General features: G+C 39.3%; 1 protein-coding gene across 2 annotated transcripts in view; it reads left to right on the top strand.

Moving 5' to 3' along the window:
• EDIL3 (EGF like and discoidin domains 3) overlaps positions 1-25818 on the top strand; it is a 241110-nt gene that overhangs the window by 30824 nt on the left and 184468 nt on the right. The gene's annotated exons all lie outside the window — the stretch shown is intronic.

Here is a 25818-nt window from a genome sequence, read left to right as displayed (position 1 = left end):
CCTCGCAGTGTCCCAGTGTCCAGCCTGGCCTTGGGCAGTGCCAGGGATGCAGGGGCAGCCCCAGCTGCTCTGGGCACCCTGTGCCAGGGCCTGCCCACCCTGCCAGGGAACAATTCCTCATTGCCAAGATCCCAGCCAGCCCTGCCCTTTTTCAGTTTGAGGCATTTCCCCTTGTCCTGTCACTCCATCCCTTGTCCAGAATCCCTCTCCAGCTCTCTTGGAGTTTGTGTCTGTGAGCTCCTGATGTTGGACAACTACAGAGCAGAGCTTGGAGTGTGTTATTTCCCTGTTTCCTTCTCTAGCCCTGCACATTCAGCTGCCTCAGGAGTTGTGATGTTCCTTAATTCTCTCACCAACTCACTGGAGGCTCTCCAGCTTCACCTGGCCTTATTAAGTAGTGATTCCTCAGTGAAAACTGGGATTTAAAAGCAAGAGAACAATTAACTTGGAAACTTTAGCTCAGGAATTCTACCTGCTGGAATGGAACACATTTTATTCCGCTGTCTGTTCAGCTTAATCATCTGGCCCATATCATTCCTCACTGTGTAGGATTGTCTTCCTGCTGAACACACATTAGTTCTTAATGAGGTAACTAATTTTTAAAATTTAAATCATGTGGCAGGCACCGTTCTCCATCAGAGAGGTTCCCAAGGCTTGATGTCAGAAGGAGCCTTTTGATTTAGCTCTGAAAAGACTGGCAGGGTGAGAAAATCTGCTTCTGGTCATTTTAATAAAAATGAAGAGAGGATATTAAGAATTCTTGTACAACCCTTGACTGGCACCTCACAGACCTTTGACAGAGAGCTAGTAACTAGCCATGGTGTTTGTTTGGAGCTTGCACGGGGCTCAGTTCCTTCATTTAGGCACCAGGAGCAAATCTTCCTCCATTTAAATAGCTGTATCATTTCAGATGTCACTTTGTGAGTAACAAATGTGAATATATTTTCTAGCTTTTCTTCCCCCTATTTTTAACCAGCTCATAGTGCGTGTTCTTCTGTGTCCCCACTGCAAATCACATTTAGCTTGTCAAGAAAGTGTTCTTAAAATATTTAAATACTTCACTGAAAACTTTTCTAGTTATGTATTTTGATTGCAAGAACAGATTTTAAACTGTTACTGGTATTTAGCATATTTATGGAGTGGGATGGCTGATAACTGATGATGGATAATTGGGCTGTATATTTTGGCATGGAATGGGACACGATGTGGAATAAATTTTCCAGAGCCAGCTATTTTCACCTCCTAAGGAGGCAACTATTCTGAATTTCTTAATATTCCACTCAGTGAGCTGATGCACATTTTAAAAATAAATCCAATTAAAATGCATACATATTTTTGTTTAGGAAAGCAGTTCTTAGAAATCAGAGAGGTGTGGGAGTGCCTGGCCAACCATACCAAGGAAAGGTGCTATTTATGCCTGGGAGGGAAAACACCCAAAAAGGAGCTGTAGATCCAAGATCTAGATGTTTGTGTAGGCAGGGGACACTGCACAAAAAATTGAGCCAATTCTGTACATATTCCCCTCTCCTTCTGACTTAGAAACTTTCCTGGAAGAGGCAGCTTTAGTCTGTTATAATGATGAAAATGTGTCCAATTTCCCCCATCCTTCTTTCATCCTTCAGGAACGAGGGCTACACCCAGAAGGAATATAAAGCTAATATACAGGTTTATTGGCAGGTCAGCCCTGGTGGAAGAGAGGGTTGGAAGGTGAAGATGAACTGTGTGGGACGAGAGGGCACAGCTCTTTGTGGTGTACTCTGAAACAAAACAAAACAAAAAAAAAAAGGTAAAAAAGAAAAGTCAAAACTCTCTTTTTACCCTTCTCATGCTTGATGCAGGGAGAACCAAGCGAGAATCCTCCTTATGAGCGGGGAGATGTGGCAGGTCTGCGTGAATGAAATTGCTGCCTTTGAAACTTGCAGGGAAATTGTACAATGAGGTAAAAAAAAAACACCCTTCAAAGAGTAGGAGCTGGGAGAGCTGGGCCCGAGCTCACATTCGAGTGGAATGGAGGGGAAAGTAATGGAATATTTCAGTTGTGAGGAATCCACAGCCATCATTTACTCCCGTTGCCTTCTTCTTGGTACTTTCCTCCTCCTCCTCTTCCTCTTCCCCCTGCTCCTGCTCATTTTCACTTCTATTTAACTCAGATAATACTCCTTGCTTAGTGGTAATGGTGCTTCTTTAGTCTTTGTCACAAGCAGGGTTAATAACATAAAACATTAAAAACAAAGCAATAAAATGCTCTCTCTTACAGTAAAGAGGAGTATGGCCACACTGGGGATAGATTCCTTTCTACACAGGTCTCATGATGAACAATATCTCCAATAATATTGTAATGGAATCTAAGAAAAACAACCCACAGGTTTTGGATGTCTGTGGGTAGTTTTAACTATTCTTCTGTTAACTTTAAATTTTCTTTCTGATAAAAAATGCAATTACTTTCTATCTGTGGCTGCAGTGGGAATCAAGAGTCTAAAAATTCACATTATTATTTTAAAAGGCTTTGAGGCACAGACAAAGGTTTTTTTTATTTTCTCTTCCTGAACTGCTGAATTTAATAGCAAATGCCTTCACACAATTAGCAGATTAATAATCAAGGGTTTTAGGACTACTCAAGATTAGGAATTTATCTATAGGCCTCTGAAGTTCTCAAATGTAATCAGTTTAATTAGTTAGATGATGCCACCTTGAAGGATGTTAAAAATCATTGAGCATTGGGCTGTTCCTGATCTCCACATCAATTTGCTTCCCTTCAGAAATGTGTTCTCAGTTGAGTGCTTCATTCCCAATGAGCCACACAATAATAGCAAATTTTACAGGTTATTTTAATGGGTTTTAAGTATCAGTCTAAAGTAAAAGCTTATCAAAATTACCAAATTAGTAACTGAGGAAAAATTTTAACTTGCTCTGTCCCTGGAAGAAAATGTTTTCTGCTTGTCAGTGCTCTTCAACTTTTATATATTTTGGTAAAGCCTGAGTTGATGCCTCTTTCATGTTCAGCTGCAAAGTATCTAGAAAAAACCTAAAGGAATATTAAATTTTCAGAGTTAGGCAAACACTGCAGAGAAAAGAAACACAAAATTGATGTTGTCTGAATGGCCTTTACTTAGCTTAACTTTGGCTTGTGGTGCAATAAATTATTCCATGCTGCTTTCTGACTTAAAAGTGGACATTTTTCATTGTGCCACAAGGCAAAGGTGGATGTCTTTTCACTTAGCAGAGCATCTCCTCATTCAGTAACAGGTGACTCTTCAGCATCTCCTTGCATTTGTTGTTGTACTGATCACGCAATGATCTCAGCAGCAATGCAGAATTCTTTTGAATATTAAGAAGATAGCAGTTGTGTAAAATACTCAGAGATACAACCAGATATTTTTGTCCTCCCTTCCTCTCAAATATGTGAGCATGTGTACCTGTTGCTCAAGTGAAGTGAAACTTTTTTTTTTGGTCAGTTTGGTGATTAAAAAAAAAAAATGAAAGAAAGATCAAACTCACTCAAAATTCTTCCTGGCTGGAAATTGAATAATTCTTCCTGGATGGAAGTTGAATAAAAGTTTTGGCAGAACATAAAGGACCTGAAAAGAGAGACAGATGTGTGATAAAATATCAGAGTGAACTCAATTATTGTGTTGTAGGCACACATCTAGTTCCCCATGCCCCTGGAAAAGATGGTCTCAGTTTAAAGCAGATAGAAGTACTTAATCCAGTGTCTTGGTAAAAAAACAAGTGGTCTTTTGTCATGTTTTATTGCTGCAGGTTTTGCTTAGGTTCAAAAAGCAGTACAGACATATCACACAAGAAAAGTCTGTAACTGTAAATTGGTGGAAAGTCAGAGTTCCCAAGTCCTGGATTGCTTTTCACTGATTTTGTAAACCCCTGCTCTAAACTGCTGTTGATTCTGCTGAGAGCTTCTCTCTGCCAAATACCCAGTCCCATTCCACCTGAGCAGTGGAACTTTTCAGCTCCATCAAGAAATGATTCTCAGTCTGCCCTTCAGACCACTCTGCCTGTGCAGTTCTGGTTGGCAGGCTGGGACAATACCCGTCCAGAGCCCAAACCTGCGTGAAGCTGAGCTTCCTTTCCCTCTTATTTATCTCAGAGTTGTGGCCCCAAAACTCACTTACCTTCTAATCACAGTGGAGTTAGGCATTATTTATTGCACACTATTCAAAACCTGCTCATGGAATAGAATGATTAATTTCCTTGCAGGCCTCATCAGTGTTCATCTTTGTAAAAGTCTCCTTGCAATCTTCCTGGATGCATCTGAAAATATTTCTATAACAACCCCCTGAAAAGAGAGCAGGTAATTGCATCCACTGGAATAGGAAACTGAGGCAGGTCACCCTGGCTGCCTGATATTGCCACAGCATTCCACTTTAAAGGGGAGTTTTAAAAGTTCAGCTAACAGAGCTAACATTTATTTCAGGGGATTCACATTCTCATCGGTTTTGTCTGGAGTTCACAAAATGAACATCACAGGTAGCAGCCCTTAAAAAGCAGTCTGGGTGAAAGACAAGGTAACTCTGAGGTTTCATTCAACTTTTTTAACCATGAGATTTTTTTTTTTCCTTTTCTTGTGATTACCTGTTCCAATAATTTTCTATCATGTAGCACTTCCAGTAAATATAAACTCAGTGATATCTCCAATATCTTTCATTATTGATTCATGATGCTGGCTTTGTGAATAACTGTTTTTCTGACCTAAATGGAGAAAAAAAGTTCTCCCTCCAAACTGAAATTGTTGGGTTTTGTTTCTTGTAATAATACATTCTGTGGTTTTGGAGTGTTTTTCACTTTGCTAAGGAAACCACAGCAATCACATTTCAAAATGAAATCTTGTTTCAGGATACAAATTGGAAATACTTATGCCATCTTGAAAACATTAAGATTTTTCCTCTGGGAGTCCAAACTCTTATTGAAGTTCAATTGGAATTGACAATTTTCAGCCCATTCTGTTTTTCCATGAGTAGCTAATCTTCTATTACAGTTTAACTCAGCTTGCTCAGCTATGATTCACAGGAGCTCCAGTCTGTGTTTTCACCATGAATTAACTAAAATATTTTCACTCACCTCATTGGCATAGATGATTGCAATATTTTCCTTAATTTAAATACTGTCTGAAGTAGAAAACCTGTAAGACTTCAGTCCAACAGAAAGCAATGTTCTGTGGCTGTGAATGAGTGGCTGACCTGGCCAGAGACAACAGGAAGGAAAATATAAACCCATATTTATCCTGTATCTTTGCAGAGCTGTTGTTGATACAGACACTGGGGGGAGTTTCCTCTATTCATTTTGACATTCAAATTATTTTAAGATGGAGAATAATTGGCACAACTTCTTGGTAAGTGCTTCTGCATTTCAGAGTAATGAAATAAAAATTTCTGCACACAAGGACATTAAAGCCACCTTAAGGAACTTTGCCCTTGATGCAGTTTCTGCTTCCTTCCATGTGCATTTGAGACTTTTCCTATTAAAATCTGGACTGACTTCCTTTTAAAATATTAATTATCAGTACTTTCTTGGCAGAAACCCATAGGTTTTTTCAAGTGTTTCCACAGTCAGCTAGAATCAGCCCTTAGGTTAATGTTGGTGAAGCTTGTTATCCACAACTTTTAAATCCATTACTATTATAACTTCATTTGCTGCCTACCCCTCCTTTTACAGGGTGTTTCCTTGTGTTCCCCTGAGATATCTCTGTCGAGATCTCAGCACCTGAGGTGAGAATTGTCTGTCTCTATTACTGACACTCTCTCAGGTTGTGGTGCTTTTTTTGGAGATGTTGACACACCTCAGCTGCCCACCAGCTTCCAGACTCGCTGTGCTCCAGCACACAGACACAACAGCCCCAGAAGGGCTGGGTGAAAACTCCTGACTTTTCAGGCTTTTCAAAATAGCGAACAATGTGATAAAAAAACCCCGAAAAAATCCTGCTGCAAATGGCAAAGCTCCACCCAAGTCTCATACGTGGAAGGCAGCTTGTGTTGATTCATCCAAATGAGTGAATTAGAGAGAAAATTTTAATTTGCCTTTCCACTTTCCCAGCTGGCAGAATTTCTGGGTGTTTTGTCTTTTTGTAGGCTGTGATCCCCACAGTTACCTGAAACCAGAAAACAGGTAGTAGACATGTGGATTATTCCATGGTGAGCTAGCAGGAAGTGTAAAAGGGTATTAAAATCTTACACTCTTTTATGTTACAAAGCTTTAGAGCAGGATTTTGGAAATCCCTGTCAGAATGTTTCTGCCCATATCAAGCAGTTCTAGTATCTAAATCCAGAAATAAGAGTTTATATCTTGCAGTATGCCTGCTTTCATATAGATATACACACTCATTTCTTCTACTCAAGTAGTTCCAGAAAGTAATAAACTCCTGCTTTCCAACAGAGAGAAAATAACCCATTTTTTCCATCCAGTGCTAAGAGGGGGAGATATTGGAAGAACCAAGCTGGTTAAAAGGTGCTGAGAGATTGGAATCTGGGGGCTCAGATTCTTTACAGACAAGGACTTCTCATGTCCTTTTACTGAGAGTATCAGCAAGCAAAGCTGGTAGAAACACCAGTGAAAGCACAAACACAGTAAATTCACTTTGAAATTTCTATTTCCAACCTAATCTGCTACATTCTACTGCATATTTTGCATTTATTTTATTACGTTTCATGACGTTACAACACCACCAACAAAACCAAGCAGTAACCAAAACTTCTTTTTCTGTATTCACATAACCATCTACTTCTGCTTCATCTGCTAAAAAAAAAAACCCAAAAAAGTTCTCTCAGAGACTCACAACAGGCAAGTATTTATCTTAGCACCACGATAAACATGAGAGGAAGAGCACAGAGAGCAGGGAAAGGCTGTTGTGTGCCTCATCATGATGAGGAGTTCTCTGCACATGGACTTGTACAGCAATATCGCTTAGAGATTAATCCAGGATGCGTGAAATTGCCCATGCATGGAGTTATCTGTTACAATTAAACCCATGATGGATGTGCAAGTGTGGACAAACTGCAAGCTGCAGCAGTGGGTATGATAAGTTACCTCTTGAAAGTGAATGCTGTGAAAATTTCAGGGAGGTGACGCACTGTGAAAGAGGAAAATGATATTTAGATAAAGTAATCATGGGAAAGCCTGGCTGGTTCGTGAGTAAGTGCCAATCAATCTCCTGCTCTGCTCTCAGGTGGCAATTCAGAGTGTTGCCATGGCTGTCAGCCACTCAGGTGTAGCATGTACTCCTCTGTCTTACTAATTTCCAGGGGATGCAGGGAGGTTCTGAAATGATAATTGAAATATGTATGACAACCCAAGAAGGATTTCTGCTGAGGAGGTGCCAGTTTTAGAGTGAAACCAGGATTAATTTATTCGCTTTGACTGTTGCAAGAGTCAGGGTTGAAAGGATTTCTTGTATATTCTTGTATATTTTACCCTCACTACCACCAAAAAACCCAATTTGCTGCACTAAAAAAATAAAAGCTGTGCAGAACATAGGGGAAAATTCATTTGCTTAGAGAGATAGGAAAGAGGAAAAACCAGTAAATATCTGGAAGCTTGAGGGTGTAGAGTCCGATATAGATTTTGTGATAACCTCTAAGGCAGAGGACCAGTCTTCCTTTACAAATGTACTCCTTTCTAAAAAAACCTAGCAGGCGAGAGCAGAACAAGTAGTCTGAGGGAAAAAAGCTATGAAAGCATTTTTCTTTCCTCCAAGGATTTTACGAGTGTCTGTCTCTCTGTAAAGATTCAGTCATGGGGATGGAGAGATCTTACTCTGCACTCAATATTATTTTCTTTAGCCTTCCCTGCTGGGATTTTTGGGTTTTTTTTCCTCTTCACTTTGTCTCTCATGACAGGAGTTGCCCAGACAGAAACATTAGAATGACCACAGTGGCTTGTTGCAGTTTATTTGAAATCAGGTTACCTTGCAAACACCCTCTCTATTCCATATTTTATGTTCTTTCTCCCAGTGCCTTTTCTTGTCTGAGTAGCAGTTTACCCATGAGGAGGGAGAGCAGGAAGGGAGGAAGCAATCTGCTTGGGGATATCATCAGGGATGGGTTTGAACACTGATTTACTCTCCCAAATGGGAGGTCTGGATGGTTTAGGGTTTAATCTGCTGTGTGGACACTTTGTAGAGATTTCAGTGTTTGTTAGGGAATGTGGCAGAACGAGTGGGAGTGGGGACAGGCAGTGTTGCAAGGCACAACTGACTACTGAGTCTGTTTCAATTTCACATCTTGAGACTCTAAAACAGCAAGGGATGAGATCTGAGGAGTGCTCAGATCTGAGAAGTGCTGAGAGAAATTTTTATTTAAGATTCCTTTTTTTTTATTTTTTTCACCTTAATGAATTTTTTCCTCGCACAGAACTGAGGATATGGATTAAATGCAGAAAAATTTTCTAACAATATCAACATTTGATTCACACATTTTTTAAAAAGCAGATGTTTCAGAGTAAGTTTGCACTCTTAAATAACCAGCAGTGACTAAACTATCACAGTAAGTTGTTAGGAGAAAATATTCATGTGACAAGTAGTGAGTTATCTATAGTTATCTACAGTTTTGACCACCACAAGACAGGGCCTAAATTTCTGAAAGAGGTATCTTAATACTAAAATAAAGGCTTAAGTGTCCTGTAAGACAAAATCTGGGAGACAATCAAGTTATTGCCAGTGCTGGAAAGTGATGTGATAACCATGGGAAAGAGTCAAGAAGCTATTAGGACAAGGTTGAGTGATTAACAGCAAGACCCTTTTTATGATTTGAACATTTCCATTTTCCTAAACACAATCTAAATTTCAGCTACTAACACATGAGAAAATTATAAATAATGCTCCTATTCCCCACAATAAATATTTGTCACCAGGAGTAGCTAAAAACCACAAAGATCAGCTCCTGAGCCCAGAATTGTCTAATCCTTGGCTGTTTTTAATTTACATCCCAAAGACATAAGATTTACATCCCACAATCCTATTCAGCATTGTGTAGTTCCTTTTCTCCTTCATTCTGGTAGAAATCTCACTGGTTTGCTGTGAGCATCTGTTGGTACACAGTGATATTCTTTAAGCTGTTTGCTAGACAGCTCTTAAAATGGAAACTGGATATCCCAGAAGGCACAATCATAGCAAAATATAATCTACTGAAATATGTAATCAAATTTTTTCTTCAGTAAACTGCAGCTACTTGGAAAACTGGTATTGTGCTTATTCATATTTTGATGACCATGGAAACAAATCCACATTGCTAATATTTTTATAAATTTATGTCTGAATAAAAAAGTAGAGGAACTTAAATATCCTGCCCATATGGATTATGTATCTTGAAGTTAAGTTGCTTGGCAGGAGTTTTAAAGTTTCAATGACAAGTTGGTAACGCAGGTTGGTTGTGTGTGGAAATTAAAAAAAAAATAAAATTTAAAGTGCCTTTTGCTGATCTTCCAATTAAGGAATATTTTTAGAATGGAATAAAGAAAACAACCTGGGAGCATCAGGAAGAGAGTGGGAGCAGGCCAGGGAGGGCCCAGCTGAGGCTCCTCTGCAGGGCTGGCTCCAGCCCTGGGCTCCTCAGCACAGGAGACACCAGGAGCTGCTGCAGAGGCTCCAGGGCAGGCACACACAGGATTTGGGCTCTGCAGCAGCTCTGGGCTGGCCAGAGCCTGCGGGAGCTGGGCTGCCCAGGCTGCAGAAGGGAACACCAAGAGGGGTGTAAGGGACGCTCTGAAGTTTCCTTCATTGGCCTCACGATGGTGGCAAGGGCCCTGAAGGCCCCGTCAGGAGCCCTGGCCTGGCTGGACGTGTTCTGGGTGTTATCCCAAGGGATTGTTTGCAGTGTGCTCCCTGTGCCTGCACAGAGCCCTGCTGGGAACAGGTTCTGATGGATGGGGCCTTGTCCTCACACGCCTGCACCTGCCCCACAAGGTCTGACAAGCAGCGGCTCGGCCTTGCTCGCTCGCACCTGCCCCACACGCCGAGGGCTCTCAGCACAATGGCCCAGGAATCTTCCCCACCTTTGGGCCAGATGCCACTGCTTTGGATTGAGACTGTATGAACTGGAACTGTTGAGATGGCTCTGGTGAACCCCCAGGGACACGGCGAATCTGTGTGGCTGGACCACGAGGATTCCGTCTCCTTGGTAGCTATATTCCCTGCACCCTCTTTCTTTCTATGCTTTATTTCCTTTTCTGGTCCCTCCATCACATTTGCTGCTGGCCCTCAATAAAGGTGCATTTGTTGTGACTAAACTGACAGTCCCCTGCTCTTTGTCTTTTGCACTTTTGGGATCTGGGAAGGAGCCATCACGACCCTGCTCGCCCCAGGGGATGGTGCCAAGGGGATGCCATCAATGCATCCCAACATCTGCAGGGGCTGCCAGAGCACGGGCCGGGCTCTGCTCGGTGCTGCCAGTGCCAGGATGAGCAGCAGTGGCCATCAAATAAAGGGCAGCCAGGTGCAGGGCAGCAGGAGGGAGAACTTGTGTCCATGGAGGGACAGCAGAGGCCTGGAACAGCTGCCCAGGGAGGGCCTGGAGTGTCCCTGGCTGGAGACATCCCAGCCCCAGCTGCACCTTCCTGGGCGATGGACCAGGGCACCCTGCCTGGCCAGGGCTGGGCTGGGGCAAGTGGGGTTCCAGAGAACCTTCCAGCCCCAAATGTTCTGTGTTTCTGGGAATCTGTAAATTCAGGTTTTCAGCCTCGTGGAATGCTGTCTGACAATCCTGAAGATATCTGGATGTATTCTGAAAAGGGCTTGTTCTCCTTCCATCTCTCAACACCCTTAGGAATCTTCTTTGCTGTGGTTTACAGACCTTCCGCCCTGATTTGGCCAATTATGTCTTGCACTTCTACAGTGTTTTCACTGATTACTCATTTTTTCTTACCACCCATCCCATTGCCATGTTGGGTTTTGTGGGGGAAGGTTTGTGGACATTTCTTCCCTTTTACACCTGGGAGTGATATTGCTGATATAAGTGACAGTAAAACCAAGGAAGAGTAAATGATTCTGGGATCAATTATTGGACTTTGCTCCTTGCTTACTGGGTGTGATGTGGACTAACCCTCTCCTCTCTAAAATCTTTTCTCCCAAAAGGAATGTGGAGTGCACTCTGGATGGCTGCTTTTTCTCCTGGAGACAGAAATTCTATAAAATTGGCTTACTTTCATGTCAGGAGAAACATTTCTTTCAAATATGTCCTTAACTGTAGTGAAACAAGATGATTAGGAGGAAAAGGGTGAGGGAAAGGTGAATCTGCTATCAGTGTGATTCAAAAGAAAGGGCCATGACAGAGAAACTTTTTACTTGTAAAAATGGCTTATCTGTGCAAATATCCTGATGTTCCTAGCATAGTTTTGCAACTTTATTTTCTGTCCACTGACTGTGTTCTTATTTCGTGTGCCTTTTTTTTTTTTGCCTTTGAATGTTGCACATCTGTTGAATTCAAGGCATATTAAACTTGAATCAATGTCACCAATGCACCAATAATTTTATCTACATTCAGATTTAGACTGCTTTCTGCTCATATCTTCATGTCTGTGTGCTTTCTTGCAAATGGAGAAAGAGTGAAGTTAAATAGCAAGCTGCTTGGTTTTTGTCCATCTATGCTTTGACCAGTCACCTGAAGATTATTTTGATAAGTAGAAATGCTGAAAAAATATTTTATTGACAACACTGATTAAAATAACATTTCAGTGGAGAAAGTATAATTTATTTCTTGGTTTTATAGTAAATAGTTCCTCTACCAAGTCCTGCCATCTCAGTGCTGTTCCTGGTTGTATGGCTTGGGGTTTTTGTGCACTGTCAGACATTTGTATCCTGTTGTTGTTGTTGTTACTAGGTGGAAAATGTTAGACACACAATATAGTCACCAAATAAATGGATTTTTTGTAGAGATTTTTCAGATTGCAGCACCTGAAGGTTTATTTTGGCCGGTAAGAATATCCCTGAAAAGTCAAAGCAATGTTGCCAATGTGGAGTGACACAGCTCTAAATCTGCTCTCTTGAGAAGGTCAGACATCTCAGAATTCTGTCAAGTAGGAATTTTTTTTTGAAAGAAATACAGGCATTTATTTTGAATCGAAGAGTTTTGCTCATATTGCTGTGACCTTTGTGAGTTTCTGTTAGTAAAAGGAGTTTGGCTTATGCAGTCACACTCTTGTGTAGAAGGTATTTTAAAAAAATACCTGAAACTGAAATCTAGGCAAACCAATGTGAGATTTAAATGGGAAATAATTAATTTCAGAAACTTTCCAATATGACAGTGATAACAATAATTAAAACTGTACTGATGAGCCAGTCCCCACCCGATCTTCTCACCTGCAATTTTTGGCCATGAAAGAGAGGTTGGTTTAACTGAGGTAGGGCTGTGATTTATTTCTCTGATGTAACTTAAGGCAGGATACCCCAAGGCTCAATCCTTCCAGAATTAGAGCTGTTACCACCATCAAAACTTGGATGTACCCTTCAAAAATGAATAGGTCAAATAAGAACTTAGGAGAACTTGCATTTTAGAAAACGTGAGGTTTTATCCACCTAGGTGAAATGACATTGTGTGTGCATTTTACGAGTCCTTGTCTGTTTTTAAACGTGAAAAGTGGACACAGAATATGATTCAGCTGAGTATCTGCTAATTAAGCTGATTTATGCAAGCCTGGAAGGCTCCTAGGGAGTAACTGGTTAGAAGTTGTGGAAAACTAAAAATAGAGGAGTGAGTCCAATCTCATATGTTAAAGATATTAGGGTGAGGACGGTCATTGGTTCTGTGGAACTTGTGAATTTTGATTAAATAGCTGCTGCACCTCTACTTGAAATTTCCGAGCCTGTACAAATTTACCAGGTTTGTTATTTCAAATGCAACGCAGCATTTTAAAGCATGTAACATCAGTACATTTTATATGCTAACATTTGTATGTTACCTGGGAATAAGTGCTGTATGGATTTTTAAAATAATTTCTCTAAAAGCATTTCTTATAATGGCTGAATGTTATTTGAAATACAGGTTTTTACATCAAACTAACAAGAAAACTGTTCAGTATCAAGTAAAGACTAAATGCTCCTTTCATTTGCTCTCATAAACACCCACAAAGTTGTACCCAAGATTTTATGATGGATTGGGTTGAAATTTTCATTGCTTCTTTCTCACTGTTTTTCAGAGTATTCTCTGTGGAATTGAGCTCCCTACCAAAAGAGAAAAACATTGGAAATTTAGTTTATTTACAAGTTATATATTTTGTTCCACCTAATGACCACAAAATAATAAGAAATGCTTCATTTGCCATTAAAGAAGGTAGATAAGATCAGGTAGTTCAAAACATTTCTGTGAAAACAGATAGGATTTTGTTTTCTCTGTTTCAATGCTGTTAGACATCTACTTTTTTTTTTGAAGTGGAGGTAATTAATATTTATATAATTCATAGGAATCTCAGATTTAATATTTTGATCTTCAGTTACTTAACCTTTTACCTGTTTTTATTTCTTATGCAGCACATTCACACTCTAAAAAGAAGCAATTAATCTCTAGTACAAAACAACTTGTACAACTCACATATTCAATATTTGCTGAGCACCTGGGACCTAATTTCACATTGTGCTTGCCTGCATGTATGCAACTGCCTGAAGTGAGTTACACAAATGAATTTGGTGCAGATACTTCAATAAACGTGAGTTTTCTAATTACAGAATAAAGAAAACAAACAGAAAAAAAATTGAATCACGGAAATGTATGTGTAATCTTTCACTGTGGATATGGCAATATAGTTATTCCAGGATTTGGTGCAATTCATAGAAACAAAGAATTATAGATTGGTTTGGGCTGAAAGGAGCTTAAATCCCCTCCAGTGCCACCCCCTGAGACAGGCAGGGACACCTTCCACTATCCCAGGCTGCTCCAAATCCCGTCCAATCTGGCCTTGGACGCTTCATTTTTGTATATTCAGAACTAGATAATTGTTAAAGGCTCACAAAATCTCATGGCCCATACCTACTCAGAGTAAATTATGCTTTTTTTGGCACTTTTGGGTGTTTTTCTAAGCCAGACTATCACAGGTGGGATGCTGGATGCAGCACTTTGCAACATGGGTTTTTCTGCCAGGGGGTTTTGTGCAAGTTGTCAGATTTACTCTCAGTTCTGGAAAGGAGATTTTGCTAAATGAAGAAATTCCTGACACACACAGAAAAAAAGGAAATAAATCTAAGTTACAGTAGAAAAATCAGTTGAATTTTGCAGATGTTCTTGGTCGCAAAATTTATTTTAGGGCAAGCCATTAGCTGTAAACATTACAGAGAAAAACCAACTTTTGAGGTCAGGTGAGATGGATAACACCTCAACACCATGGAAGGAACTCTGCCTGAAATCCAGGCTGCTTTAAAGGAAAATCTCGTAGCTTAAAGAGTCATTATTGCAGATGGGACCCTTGATGTCATTTCGCATTTGTTTTCCTACGTGTCTTCCCAACTCCACTGAGTGATAATTGTTCTGAGCTCAGCCAGAAACCGTCCTCTTAAATGGATGCAATATTTCAGGCTCAGCTGAGACAATTTGAAACAATGCCAGATTCTGGAATTTAGGAGGCCCTGTTTTTTGGAGAATTCCTCACAAACAGTATTGCACATGTCAAGTTTTGTTGGGTGAGTACTCACTTCTGTGTAAATCCCACTTAAAATTACCTCATGAATCACCTGAAGAGGAGGGTGAGGTCAGAAAGTCAGTCATGATCCTCGAGCATCCACGTCTGCTTTAAATACTGTTCTTTTAGGTGTTGTGGTAGCACACAAGAACTGAGGATCACAAATGCATTTTCCACGAATATGTTTAATGTCTTGAAAGAATTATGGAAGTTTTCGTATTAACTTGAGTAAACCCCGTTCTCCCTTCACTGAATTTCAGAACAATGATCCTCAACAGCTTTTTCCTGAGTTTTTTTTTTGAACTGCTAAAATCCATGCTTTGGCGACAGTTTCAAAGCCGTGATGAGGTATTTTAATGAGAAAATCCAAATACTTGTATAGTTCTTTTTTTTTCCCTCTTTTTTTAATAGTGAGTGCCCCAGACAAAAATAGCAAAAAATCAGTGGATGAATCTGTGGATTCTCCTGCGCTGTAGCTTGCAAAGTCCTGATATTCTGACTGTGGCAAATTTTTTCATTCCCTTGAGGAGGAGTACTGCCACACAGATGTAGCTGTGTGGATTCTGCATTTTGGATGTCCTTTCTTCTTGTTGATGTTGATTTCTGTTTCCTTTGCTTTATTTTGTTAGGGTTTTTTTATTGTTTGCTTTGGAAGAAGACATTTTAGTACGGAATTAATATTAATTGCCAATTAGTAAGGGGAGTTCTTCAGTAGGTATTTTGTCCAGCACAACTGCATGCCCCATTTACATTCCTGTCAGCCTGTGGAGGTCTTCATCTTGCATAAATAACCCAAGAAAATGTATTTACAGCAGACATTTCAAAATAAATGCTGTATCATAGCATGAATTTACAGTACCTCTACTTGTGATTAGGATAACTTCATAATTAAAGACACAGATCCCTGAAATCCACCACAATGAAATAGTTTTGTGAGGGGGAAGATGCAAAGCCCAAAGCAAGCTGGCAAAAATTAGAATGGATTTAAACCAGTCTGATTGAAATGTCTGGTGCACAATCATAAAATCCTGTCCACAAGTTTGAAGCCTCGTCAAAACCTCATTAGCTTTAATGAGACTTATAATATGCATTCTAGGAGACAGATTGTAGGGTTGAGGCTCAAATTAATACAGAGTTGTTGCATGACAACTTACTAATAACATTAATCTTTCCACAACCTGTTCTGACAGGGTTTTTTATGAAGAAGATGGGACTTTACTTTTTATTTTCCCTTTCTTCTTTTTTATTTCTTTTCCCCCAGTTGGAGGAATATTTTTGCCTAGGGGTCAAATTAAACTGCTGGGGGCTTGTGTTTTGTCTGTGTCTGTCTGCCCAAATTATATTCTGTGTGCTCCTAAATAGATTCAAATAACATGGTATAATTGTAATATTGTAATTTTCCCCTCGGAAACTCTTGTAATATTTGCTGGATAATTATGAACCCTGCATAATCAATCCCAAGGGGTCCTCTGTATATTTAGAGTGAAATCAAATATGGGCCCTATAAAGATCATCATTATAAGACTTAGAAGTCTGGATGGGATCAACTTAATTCTCCCTGTTTTTCCTTAGAGTTTTGTTTGGGCCAATTTTGGAACCTCTGGTTCAAAATTAGAGGTGATAACTTGAGTAACCAACCAGTGCAGCTTTAAATTATTTCATTTTAGTTAAACACCTTTTTTTTAAAATTTTTTTTTTAATTTTTATTCTCCTCCCCATCTTTTTTCCTGATCATTGACTACGATGTTGAGACATTCTTGGATCTGAAGACAGAAGTTGCATTCTGTAAATATATTTTGCTTTCCTCCTCCCTTCTCAGTGCAGTTTCAATATTATATTTGTATGGCATATTTCATGGGGCCTCTAAATTAAAAAAAAAATTGTAAAAATAAAAAATTGCTTTCTTTTTGCAAAGTAATTAATGAGAAGAGGGCACCCAGGAAGGGGTCTCTGTTTTGCCTGTCACTCTTGCTGGTTACTATGACTAATACTGTATAACATTCCTTCAATCTGTTGTTTAATGGGGATGGATGAGCTGTTAGATAAATTATATTTGTGAACTTTATTCTTTCTTTGACTCCGTGGGACTTAGTAAATATAACAAGGAAGTTTCAGAATTATTTTTTGTCTTAAAAAAAAAAAAAAGTAAAACTTTTCTAACTTTGACTGCATGGGCTGGGTTTTTTGGGTTTTCCCCTGCCCCTTTGGTACATGGCTGCTGTCTCACTGCTGCTTCTCCCTGTGTTTAATTAGCCCCCAAAAAGTTCAGTCCCCACTTACACACTGTACATCACCAGTGTTTCTGGCAAAATCTGGAATTGCAATTGAATGGCATCGTCTACCTCAAAGCTTTTGAAAAATCATAAAATGTTTCACAGCATGACCCAAGCTTGAGTCAGCTGGTGACTCAGCCTATGTGCTCTTCTCATTTTGAAAAGCAAAGTGCTCTTGGTTTTCTTTAAGGTCTTAATTCTGTTTAGGACCATCTCTCTTCTCCAAATTCACTTGTGAGCTATAAATTTAACGTTCTAAAGATGACTTCCAGACCTGAGAGGTACACTCAATTCCTTGCTTGTGCTGAAGTATTTAAAGAAAACACTGAAGCCTCTAAAATTTGGGACAAACATTTCAGTTGATGCTGTGTGGGAGGACAGTCAATAGCCACAGCAGACTTTCATTGTCTGCCTGACAAAGAACTGAGTCATAGCTGTATTTTACTTTTGGCAAACTTGGGGAATTGGTTTTTTTTGTTTGTTTGTTTGTTTTTTTTCCCATCCAATTGCACCAATTTCCAATTCTTTAAAAGAAGACTGTCTTAAGGGGTTTGTCTGAGAGGGCCAGTTAAAACAGGATGACCTAAAAACTTATGTTAAATTGATGTTAATGCAAATGCTTTTAGTGGTAGGATGATGTGTGGAAAGAAAACCCAGGAAAACAACACGAAAAACCCAAATCAAACCAAAAACTGAAAACAAAACAAAACAACAAAACAAAACAACAGTGTAAATATATGATGATTTTTTCACCTAGAAGTATATCTTGGGTAAGTGTAGTGATAAGAAAAAATACTTTATTCCAAGCTCTCTCTCAGGCTGGGTGGCACAGGGTTATCATTGGAAGGGCTGGGATTTTTGCATTAGTAGTCCACCTGCTTTGTCTGTTATGAATTATCAGCAGGAATCATTCACATACAGAACACATTCAATTATTTCTTTGTCTGTCCCAGCTTGTCTCTTCAAAAAACAAAAAATAAAAAAACCCAGACCCTGTGAAAAAAACCAAATAGTTTAAAAAGTTCTCCACCTGTATCCACTAAACACAGTTGGGTGTGCTGTGCAGAGTTTCATGGACTAAGAGCCCATAAGCAGCATTTTGAATAGCTTAAAAATGTAGTTAATGCTGTGCTTTCATCTCACAGACCAGGCTCTCATGGCAACACTGGAGTGTTATGAATTTCATCATAAATGGCCGCAATTCATCATATTAATCGTATTTCATCATAAATTACTCTGATTATTCATTATTTCAGCTGTAGCTTATATGTTTTTTGGACTTCACTGAAGATGCAATTACTTACAGAAAGTCACTTGTCACCTCTTATTGTATTAATGATAAATGAAATTTTGGACTCATTGCAGTGATTTGTTTTTACACAGGCTACTCTTCGCAGAATTAAAATTTGGAGAAAACTAAGAACTTGATAGTTTCTGTAGCCTGAATCAAAGCCAGATGCTGGCATCCTGAAGGATCTTATTTGAGTAGCTGAGACATAAGGCCGACATTTCTACATTCTCTGGAGCCACATAAATATTTAGATACTATTAAAGTACTTAATTATGTCTCACATGGATGCAGTCTCTTGTGAAACACAGACATTTTATTAATTAAATGGAAAGCCAGGTAGATTTCTTGAAAATTCAACTAGCAATGCATTTATTTGTACAATTAAATATATACAGTTTTGCATTGTATAAATGCAGTCTATTTATAAGGCAATTAAATTTTGCTAGCTATGAGAATTTGTATTCTTTACATACCAATGGTGCTTTTAATTTAATTAATTTCTTAGCAAGGTCATCTAAATTTCTAACTAAAATTTTTTGTCACAGTAAGACTGAACTAATGACAACACCAACACAAGTTTCAGAGTGAGACACCGTGGTTTTTTGTTTTGTTTTTTTTCCAACCCCAAAATTAAGTAATGGTAATTTAATGTCAAAATTTAAGGAAGAAAGCCTCTTTTCCAAATCATTCCCATGTGGGACTTTATGCTGACTGTGTATGAGGTATATTGAGCAACACTGGACTGAAAACTGAATTAATATTATATTTATGCTGTGTTGTAGCAACATAGTTCATACCCTTGCCAGTACAAGATCCCAAAACAAGCTACCACTCACTCATGAAGAACTCTCCCACCTGCTTCTTTATAATACACTGATAGCTTGATTTTCCTTTTTTTTTTTTTTTAATAATCCTCATTGACCTTTTAAAGGAACAGAACAACAAGACCTGATTGCAAAAAGCAAATACTTTTGGAATCTATCCCTAATTATGGCCCAGATAATCCCTTTTGATTTTTGCCATGGAGAGGGTGATAATGACAGCAAACCTGTTGGGTGCCTGAAAATCCATTGGTATTCAGGGCTTGCCTTATCTGATGTTATCTTTTACTGCTTTCTGCTTATTTTTTGTCTCTCCCCCTTTTAATTTTTGTGTTCTTGGAGAAAAATTGAAATTTGAGATATGACTAGGGATGAAAGAGACGTGTTATGGGTGGAAATGATGCTGTTGGCTCAGGACATGAGCTATATGAAGAGATTATTCAAATAATACTTTTCCTACTTTAATGTTCTGCCAGGCAAGTGTTTTTGGATGGATTGAAAAAAAGACCAGGTGTGAGTATGGTGGCTTATTTGCAATAAATATGTGCTTAGTTACACTGCTGAACATCTCATTTTATCTGTAAGTCTGAAGAGAGTGAGTTCAATGATTTTCCTCACACCACATTTATTCCTGTGTAAGTATCTTCTGATGACTTTGATGGGATTTTTAACTTTCTATTTTAATATAGAACAGGTAAAAAATCAAAATATGGGTGAGTGTAGACAGTGCATGTGTCTTTATGCACTCTGAAACAAACAAAAGCAAGGATTTGTATTGCACACAGAAAAGGAGTTCTTAAGTTTTTCATAATAGAATAAATATCATATTTATAACTTAATTAAATCAAGCTTTTGGCTTGTAGGTGTGTAAGCAAAGAATCACTAACCTGTCAGTGGTGCATCCCCATGTTTTTTGTTATATTTTTAATCCCTTTAGTCCTGAAGTAGAAAGTAATAAAAGACTTTAAAATCTATCGTGTACAATTAACACTTCCTGCATGTGGTGGTAATAGTGACAATTTTCTTTTGCCATTTTAACATAAAAATATGTCCCATGGGATTACAAGACATTACTGAAAGAAAGTCTCACAGGAGCATAGCTACTAAAAAACAAGTTTCAAGAGAGCCTTGCAAACTTTGTAGTCAGTTTTTAGCTTCATAAATAAGTAATAAAAACACAAGCACTGGCATCCCAATGCATTTCATATTTAGAAGCTAAAATTATTATGATTTCTTCCTTTTTTTTTTTTTTTTATCCTGCTAATCACAAAATTCCAGGAAAGCCCTGGAGGAGGAGATGTTATTTCACACCTAATACTTTTTGCTGTGACAATGAGAGGTGGCAGCATTTCTTGCACTGTGAGGTGTTCCTTTGGTGGCTTGTTAGTCTGGTTTTTTTAAATTTTTTCTTTTCACCTGATCCAGAAATTCTGCCTGTGGAAGGCCAGACAGCAGCAGACACAGGATCAGCCACTGCTCTGCTGGTGTTTTCCACAGGACAGTTTTTTGGTGTCATTTATCATGTTATTAGGCGGAATATATTGCTGCCCATTTCCTACGCGGGGCAGAGCACTGTAGATTAAAGGTGGCCTGGAATTCTCTCTGAAAAGGGGGAAAAGGCCAGGAACACAGAGCAGAAAGCCTCTATGGAAGCGCCAGCATTGTGAAAGAGGATGGCCAGGCAGCAGGGTTGGTGTTTGATTCAAGCTGGAGGTTTTTGCATCAGGTTAGACACATAATGAACATTCCAAATCCACTCCACAATATTACAGGGAGAGAGTGAGGGGTGTTGTTTCCAGGAGGCAGAATTCCTGCCTGTGCTTGTGGCTCCCAGCTGGACTGCAAGGAGCAAATAGAAGAGAAGAGCAGGATACAAGGAGAAAGATGGGAAAATGGATGCATTCCCTCTGAGCAGCTCCAGAGAGGAGCGGAGATGCTCTAAATTGAGTGATCCCACAAATTACCAGCCGCATAATATTGCTCGCCAATCCGTTGCTCACTCTTTTTGGGTTTGCAAGCTGGAGCTCAGAACACAGTCCAACTTAAAATAAGCAAAAACATTTCAGGTAGACAGCCTGCTTTCTACCTGACAGGAGGGTGGTGCAGCCAGGTGGGTGTCACAAGCATCCAGTGACAGGAAAAGAGGGAAAAGCCTCAGGCTGGCCCAGGGCAGGCTCAGGGTGGACAGCAGCAGGAATTTCTTCGGTGAAGGGCTTGTCAGGCATTGGAAGGAGCTGCCCAGGGAGGTTTGGAGTGCCCATCCCTGGAGGTGTCCCAGGAAGGGCTGGAGGTGGCACTCAGAGCTCTGGGCTGGGGACAAGGTGGGCATCGGGCACAGCTGGGACATCCAAGATCTTGGATGTTTTTTTCCAACCTAAATGATTCTGTGAAACCTGTTAGCCACATGGACATCTAAAGGAGATCTTGGCACATCCTGATAGTTTTGTTTGTTTAAAAATAAGAAGTGAGGGGAAGGAGGGAAGTGAGAGGAGCAGTGTGACACAATTCCTGTGCCCAAACAGCTGGGGAACACACTGGCATTAACTAAACATCTTGAATGCCACAATGATAATAAGCACCACATTTCTGAAGGATTATGAATATCAGAACTAAAATCAGCTAGTGTACATAGAAGTGGTTTGATTTGGGGGCACCTACGAGACTGGTTTCTATTTAATTTGATGTTCAAGACTGGGAGCACAAAACCTGCAAGATTCTCAGAGCAGGAGACTGCTTTGTTTTTCAAGTGCCCTTTTGATGTCCATGGAAAAAACTGCACTTGAAGTCAGGTAAATGTCTGAAATTTTAGGATTATTGTGAGGCTTCTCGTTCAGCAGATCTAGAATTGGAATTTCACATTTGGGAATCACTTTTGTGGCCACTCTGCAGCCGACTGTAAAGGTATCTAAAGTTATTAGAGTGGCCTTTCTCTAATGCTGAACTGCAGATCTTCTAAGAGCAACATCAAAATCAGCATTCTTTAAATCACCATCTGAAATAATGCATGTTTGGGTGTTGGTGGGGTTTTTATTGGGATTTTTAAAAATTTTCTGTGAATTCTTAGCAACTGACAAGTTGTCTCTTTTCCTGCTTGGATTCTGGCAGGGCAGTAATCTAAATCAAAGTGCTCTGGCATGCAGGAGAATGGAAGTGGTAGACTGGTTTTTAGATCTTAATTCTGACAGATATTGTATTTCCCCTTAGGAAAAAAAAATAAAAAACAACAAAAACCCAAACCAAACAAAAAAACCCCAACAAACAAAAATACACACAGAAAAGAAAATCAAACAAAAGCAAAGCAAAACAAAAACCATGCAAACAAACAAAACCAAAAACCAAAACCAACCAACCAACCAACCAAGATCAAACTCAACAAAAGCCCCCAAACAAAAACAAACAAAAAAACCAGAAAAATACACCAAAACCAAACCAAACCATACAAAAAACAAAGGGAAAGAAACCCCAACCAGTAAATAAGCCAAAAATATTCACAAAAACCAGCAAAGCCACCCTCGCCCACCAAAACCCACAAAGCAACCACAGAAAACAAAGTAACACAAAACAACACAGCAAAATGCAAACAAATCCACTGAACTTCCTGATATTTCCACAGAACTATAATAAAAATCAGTCATTATCACTTTTCCAGGAGGAAATGAGGCCATGCACAAGGGTTGATCTCCTTTCTTTATGGCTGCTGAAATCTTTTGGGTTTGTTCTGCCCTGAGAAATGCTCTGCTCAGGTTCTCTGCTGCAGTCTGCCTCTGAAAAGAAGAATGTTTGATTCTTTTGCTTCTGTTTTATGCTCACCTGGAACTCTGACCTACATGGCAACAGAGACGTGCAGGCAGAAAACAAAACAAACACACACACACACAAAAAATACTCTAAACACTCAAGCTAACAGAAAACATCCAGGCTCTTGCCAAATCTGTTCAGAGAGATAAAAACCACTTTCATTAGCAAAAGTTCTTCATATGCTACTAGAAGAGGAAGGTAGGCATTGCTTCATTATGAAAGCAACAAGAACTGGAGGTAGAATCACGCAATTATTGACAGTAATATCACAGAAAGGGGATTTTTGATATCTAGAGAATCTACGTCACTCAGTTTTGGTTTTTGTTTGTTAAGGTTCATTACAGAGAACCAGGCATAGTCCAATAACAGCCTCTACTGCTAAATTTTTGACTTTTTTTTTCTTGGCAGAGCTGGGTGAAATCACTTATCTTTGGTGTATCAGAAGTATATCAACTCTTGGGCAATATTTGAATATTTGATACAGACTGGTGGGCAATGGGGTTTAAAGACTAGGCAGTAGAATGATTAGACAAATCAGCTATGAGGACTCAGTTATGGACCTCATATAGTTTTTGTGGGACTTTTTGTAGTTTTGCAGGCTTTTTGTGGTTTTGGGGTTTTGTTGTTGTTGTTGTTGGGTTTGTTTTTTGGGTTTGTTTGTCTTGTTTTCAGGATGGCCATAAGCAGAGGGGTGTTTGCTGGTTCCATACACCATTTTTATTATATTTATTTATTTATACACATATTATCTGCGCTTGGTTCTGTTTACTTGGATTGGAGTTGCAGCAGGAGCAGGGCTTTGTAACAAAAAAACAAAACACAAAACACCAAAAACAAACAAAGAACCCCCCCCAACACCTCCCAAAAAAATCCAAAACCACCCCGAAACCCCCAAAGTAACAACAAAAACAAAACAAAAAACCCGAACAAAAATCCACCCAACAAACAAACAGACTAACAAAGAAAAAAAAAAAACACACCAAAATCAATAATCTTTGGACTTGATTTATTAGAAAGTATCTGATTTCTATAGGACCAGGTATCAGGTGGACTGATGAGGGAGTGGATGTGTGTGAAGAGGCACTGATAATTTTCCTGTTAAAAATAGAAGCGATGCAAGACCCCAGCAAACAAAAGTTCGTGGAACATACATCTCATGCTGCTGAATAGATTAGCATTTCCAGAAATGCTTACAACTGCAGTCTCCAACCAGTGATTCTGAAGATAAATACAGAGTTCTCTAGCAGTGATAAATGCAATGCCTTTCATGGTTTTGTTTACTTCTAAGCACTTTGATCCCGGTTTTTAATCTATTTTCATGGTAATATGTTTTATCTGGGAAGACCCATTGTCTTCATTTCACTCCTGACAATGAAACTTACCAAATTTACTTCATGTTAAAGTTTTATTTATTCGTCTATAGCAAGTTTCAATAGAGCTGTAGTGGAGGGCAATAGTGCCTGCCTTTGATCTGTAATGACTCAAGATGGTTTCTATTGTGATGCCTCGTAGATTGCTTTCAATAGTTGAGCTTTTCAGACAGTGTTGTCGGCCTTCCTTGGCAGCTGCTGAAAGGAAAATATTCATATCACATTGTCTTCCTTTCAGTCACCTACCAGGGTAGGTGAATAAAGAAGAAACAGGTTGAAAAATGCAGAAATTGTTGTTTGAGCTGACTTTTCTTGAACTTTATGAAATATACTGGTACTTCAAATGCAGCTTTCATAACTGAAATAATTTTATTTCTGAATAACATAGGAGGAGAATTCAGCAAATACCTTTGTCCAGCATAATAAATGTCTGCTTCCTTTTGGGCTTTATTTTTGTACAACAATAGCAGGGGATAAATGTTTTTTTATTGATTTCTCCAAATTGTCTTGCATACCTCTTGCATATTTGGTTTCAAGCAGGACTAGAAGGAGCCATTTACAGCAATTTCTGGGTTAGTAACCTGGCATTCTGAAACACCACTGAGACATAATTGATATGCCACTAGAATTCACTAAAAGGCTCGACTGTTTCTGGATGCTTCTTAAAAATAATAGCTTTAAACTGCATAGCAAGAAAGCTGTAGCAGGTAAGTAATGAGGGTAAAATCATAAAAAGGCTGCACACGAATGGAAAGACAGACACTACCAACCGAGGCTGAAATAAAAAATAAAAAAATTAAAAAATAAAAAATAAAACAAAAAGTCTGGCTGAAAAGTGAAGAACTAATCAGAAACATATGAGAAATAGAAAATGTGGTTTAAACGTTGCTGGATTGAAAACGAGACAGGAAATTGGAGGAAAGGGTAGAAGGAATACTATGAGGACATTAAAGCCTAAGAAATTGTCTTAAAAAATTGTGGTTCAATTAACAGATAAAAACAACTCAAACACTGCTGCTGTTGACAATATCGAGCTGGAGCAACACCATGGAGTTAATGGATTTAATTTGGGCTGGCAGCAGCGTGGGGCAGGTACCCTTTGGATTTAAATGGATTCTGCTGATCTCGTTAGAAGCTGTTGTGTAACAGCTCATGGCCCAGCACCAGCGCTCTGATCCAGCTCCCTGGAAGAGCTTTTTTGCTTCCAACTTTGCTCCGGGAGATTTATTGGTCCTTAATCCTGCAGGGGTGCCAAGTGTTGTGCAAACAGTGCTTTTATCCTCCAGGATGTTCTGTCTTGTGCACTCCTTGAATTTGAGGCAGCTCAACCTGGCGCAGCAGTGGCTGTGCCCTGGCGCCAAACAGAACATCTTTTGGGGCAAAAAAGCTCAATTTAGGGCAAGGGTGATGTCCTAGCCCCACAGTGGTGACTAATTGTGGGTGTAGCTGCCTCGTGGTCTGGGACAGCTCACTGGAAAATGAATATTCAGAGAGTTAGTTTGAGGTCAAGATATCAAAGCATGGAAATGGCAGCAATTAAAATGTTTGTAGGTCCCAGCAATACAGAGGAATGCACAGACAATAATTTGATTTTGGGAAAGGGAGAAGGGAGAGATCAGCCCCTATTTTTATAAAAAAATAAATATACTTATATTTTT

This window comes from Agelaius phoeniceus, chromosome Z (genome assembly GCF_051311805.1).
Source record: "Agelaius phoeniceus isolate bAgePho1 chromosome Z, bAgePho1.hap1, whole genome shotgun sequence".
NCBI lineage: Eukaryota > Metazoa > Chordata > Aves > Passeriformes > Icteridae > Agelaius > Agelaius phoeniceus.
This window is presented reverse-complemented; position numbering and strand designations above follow the sequence as displayed.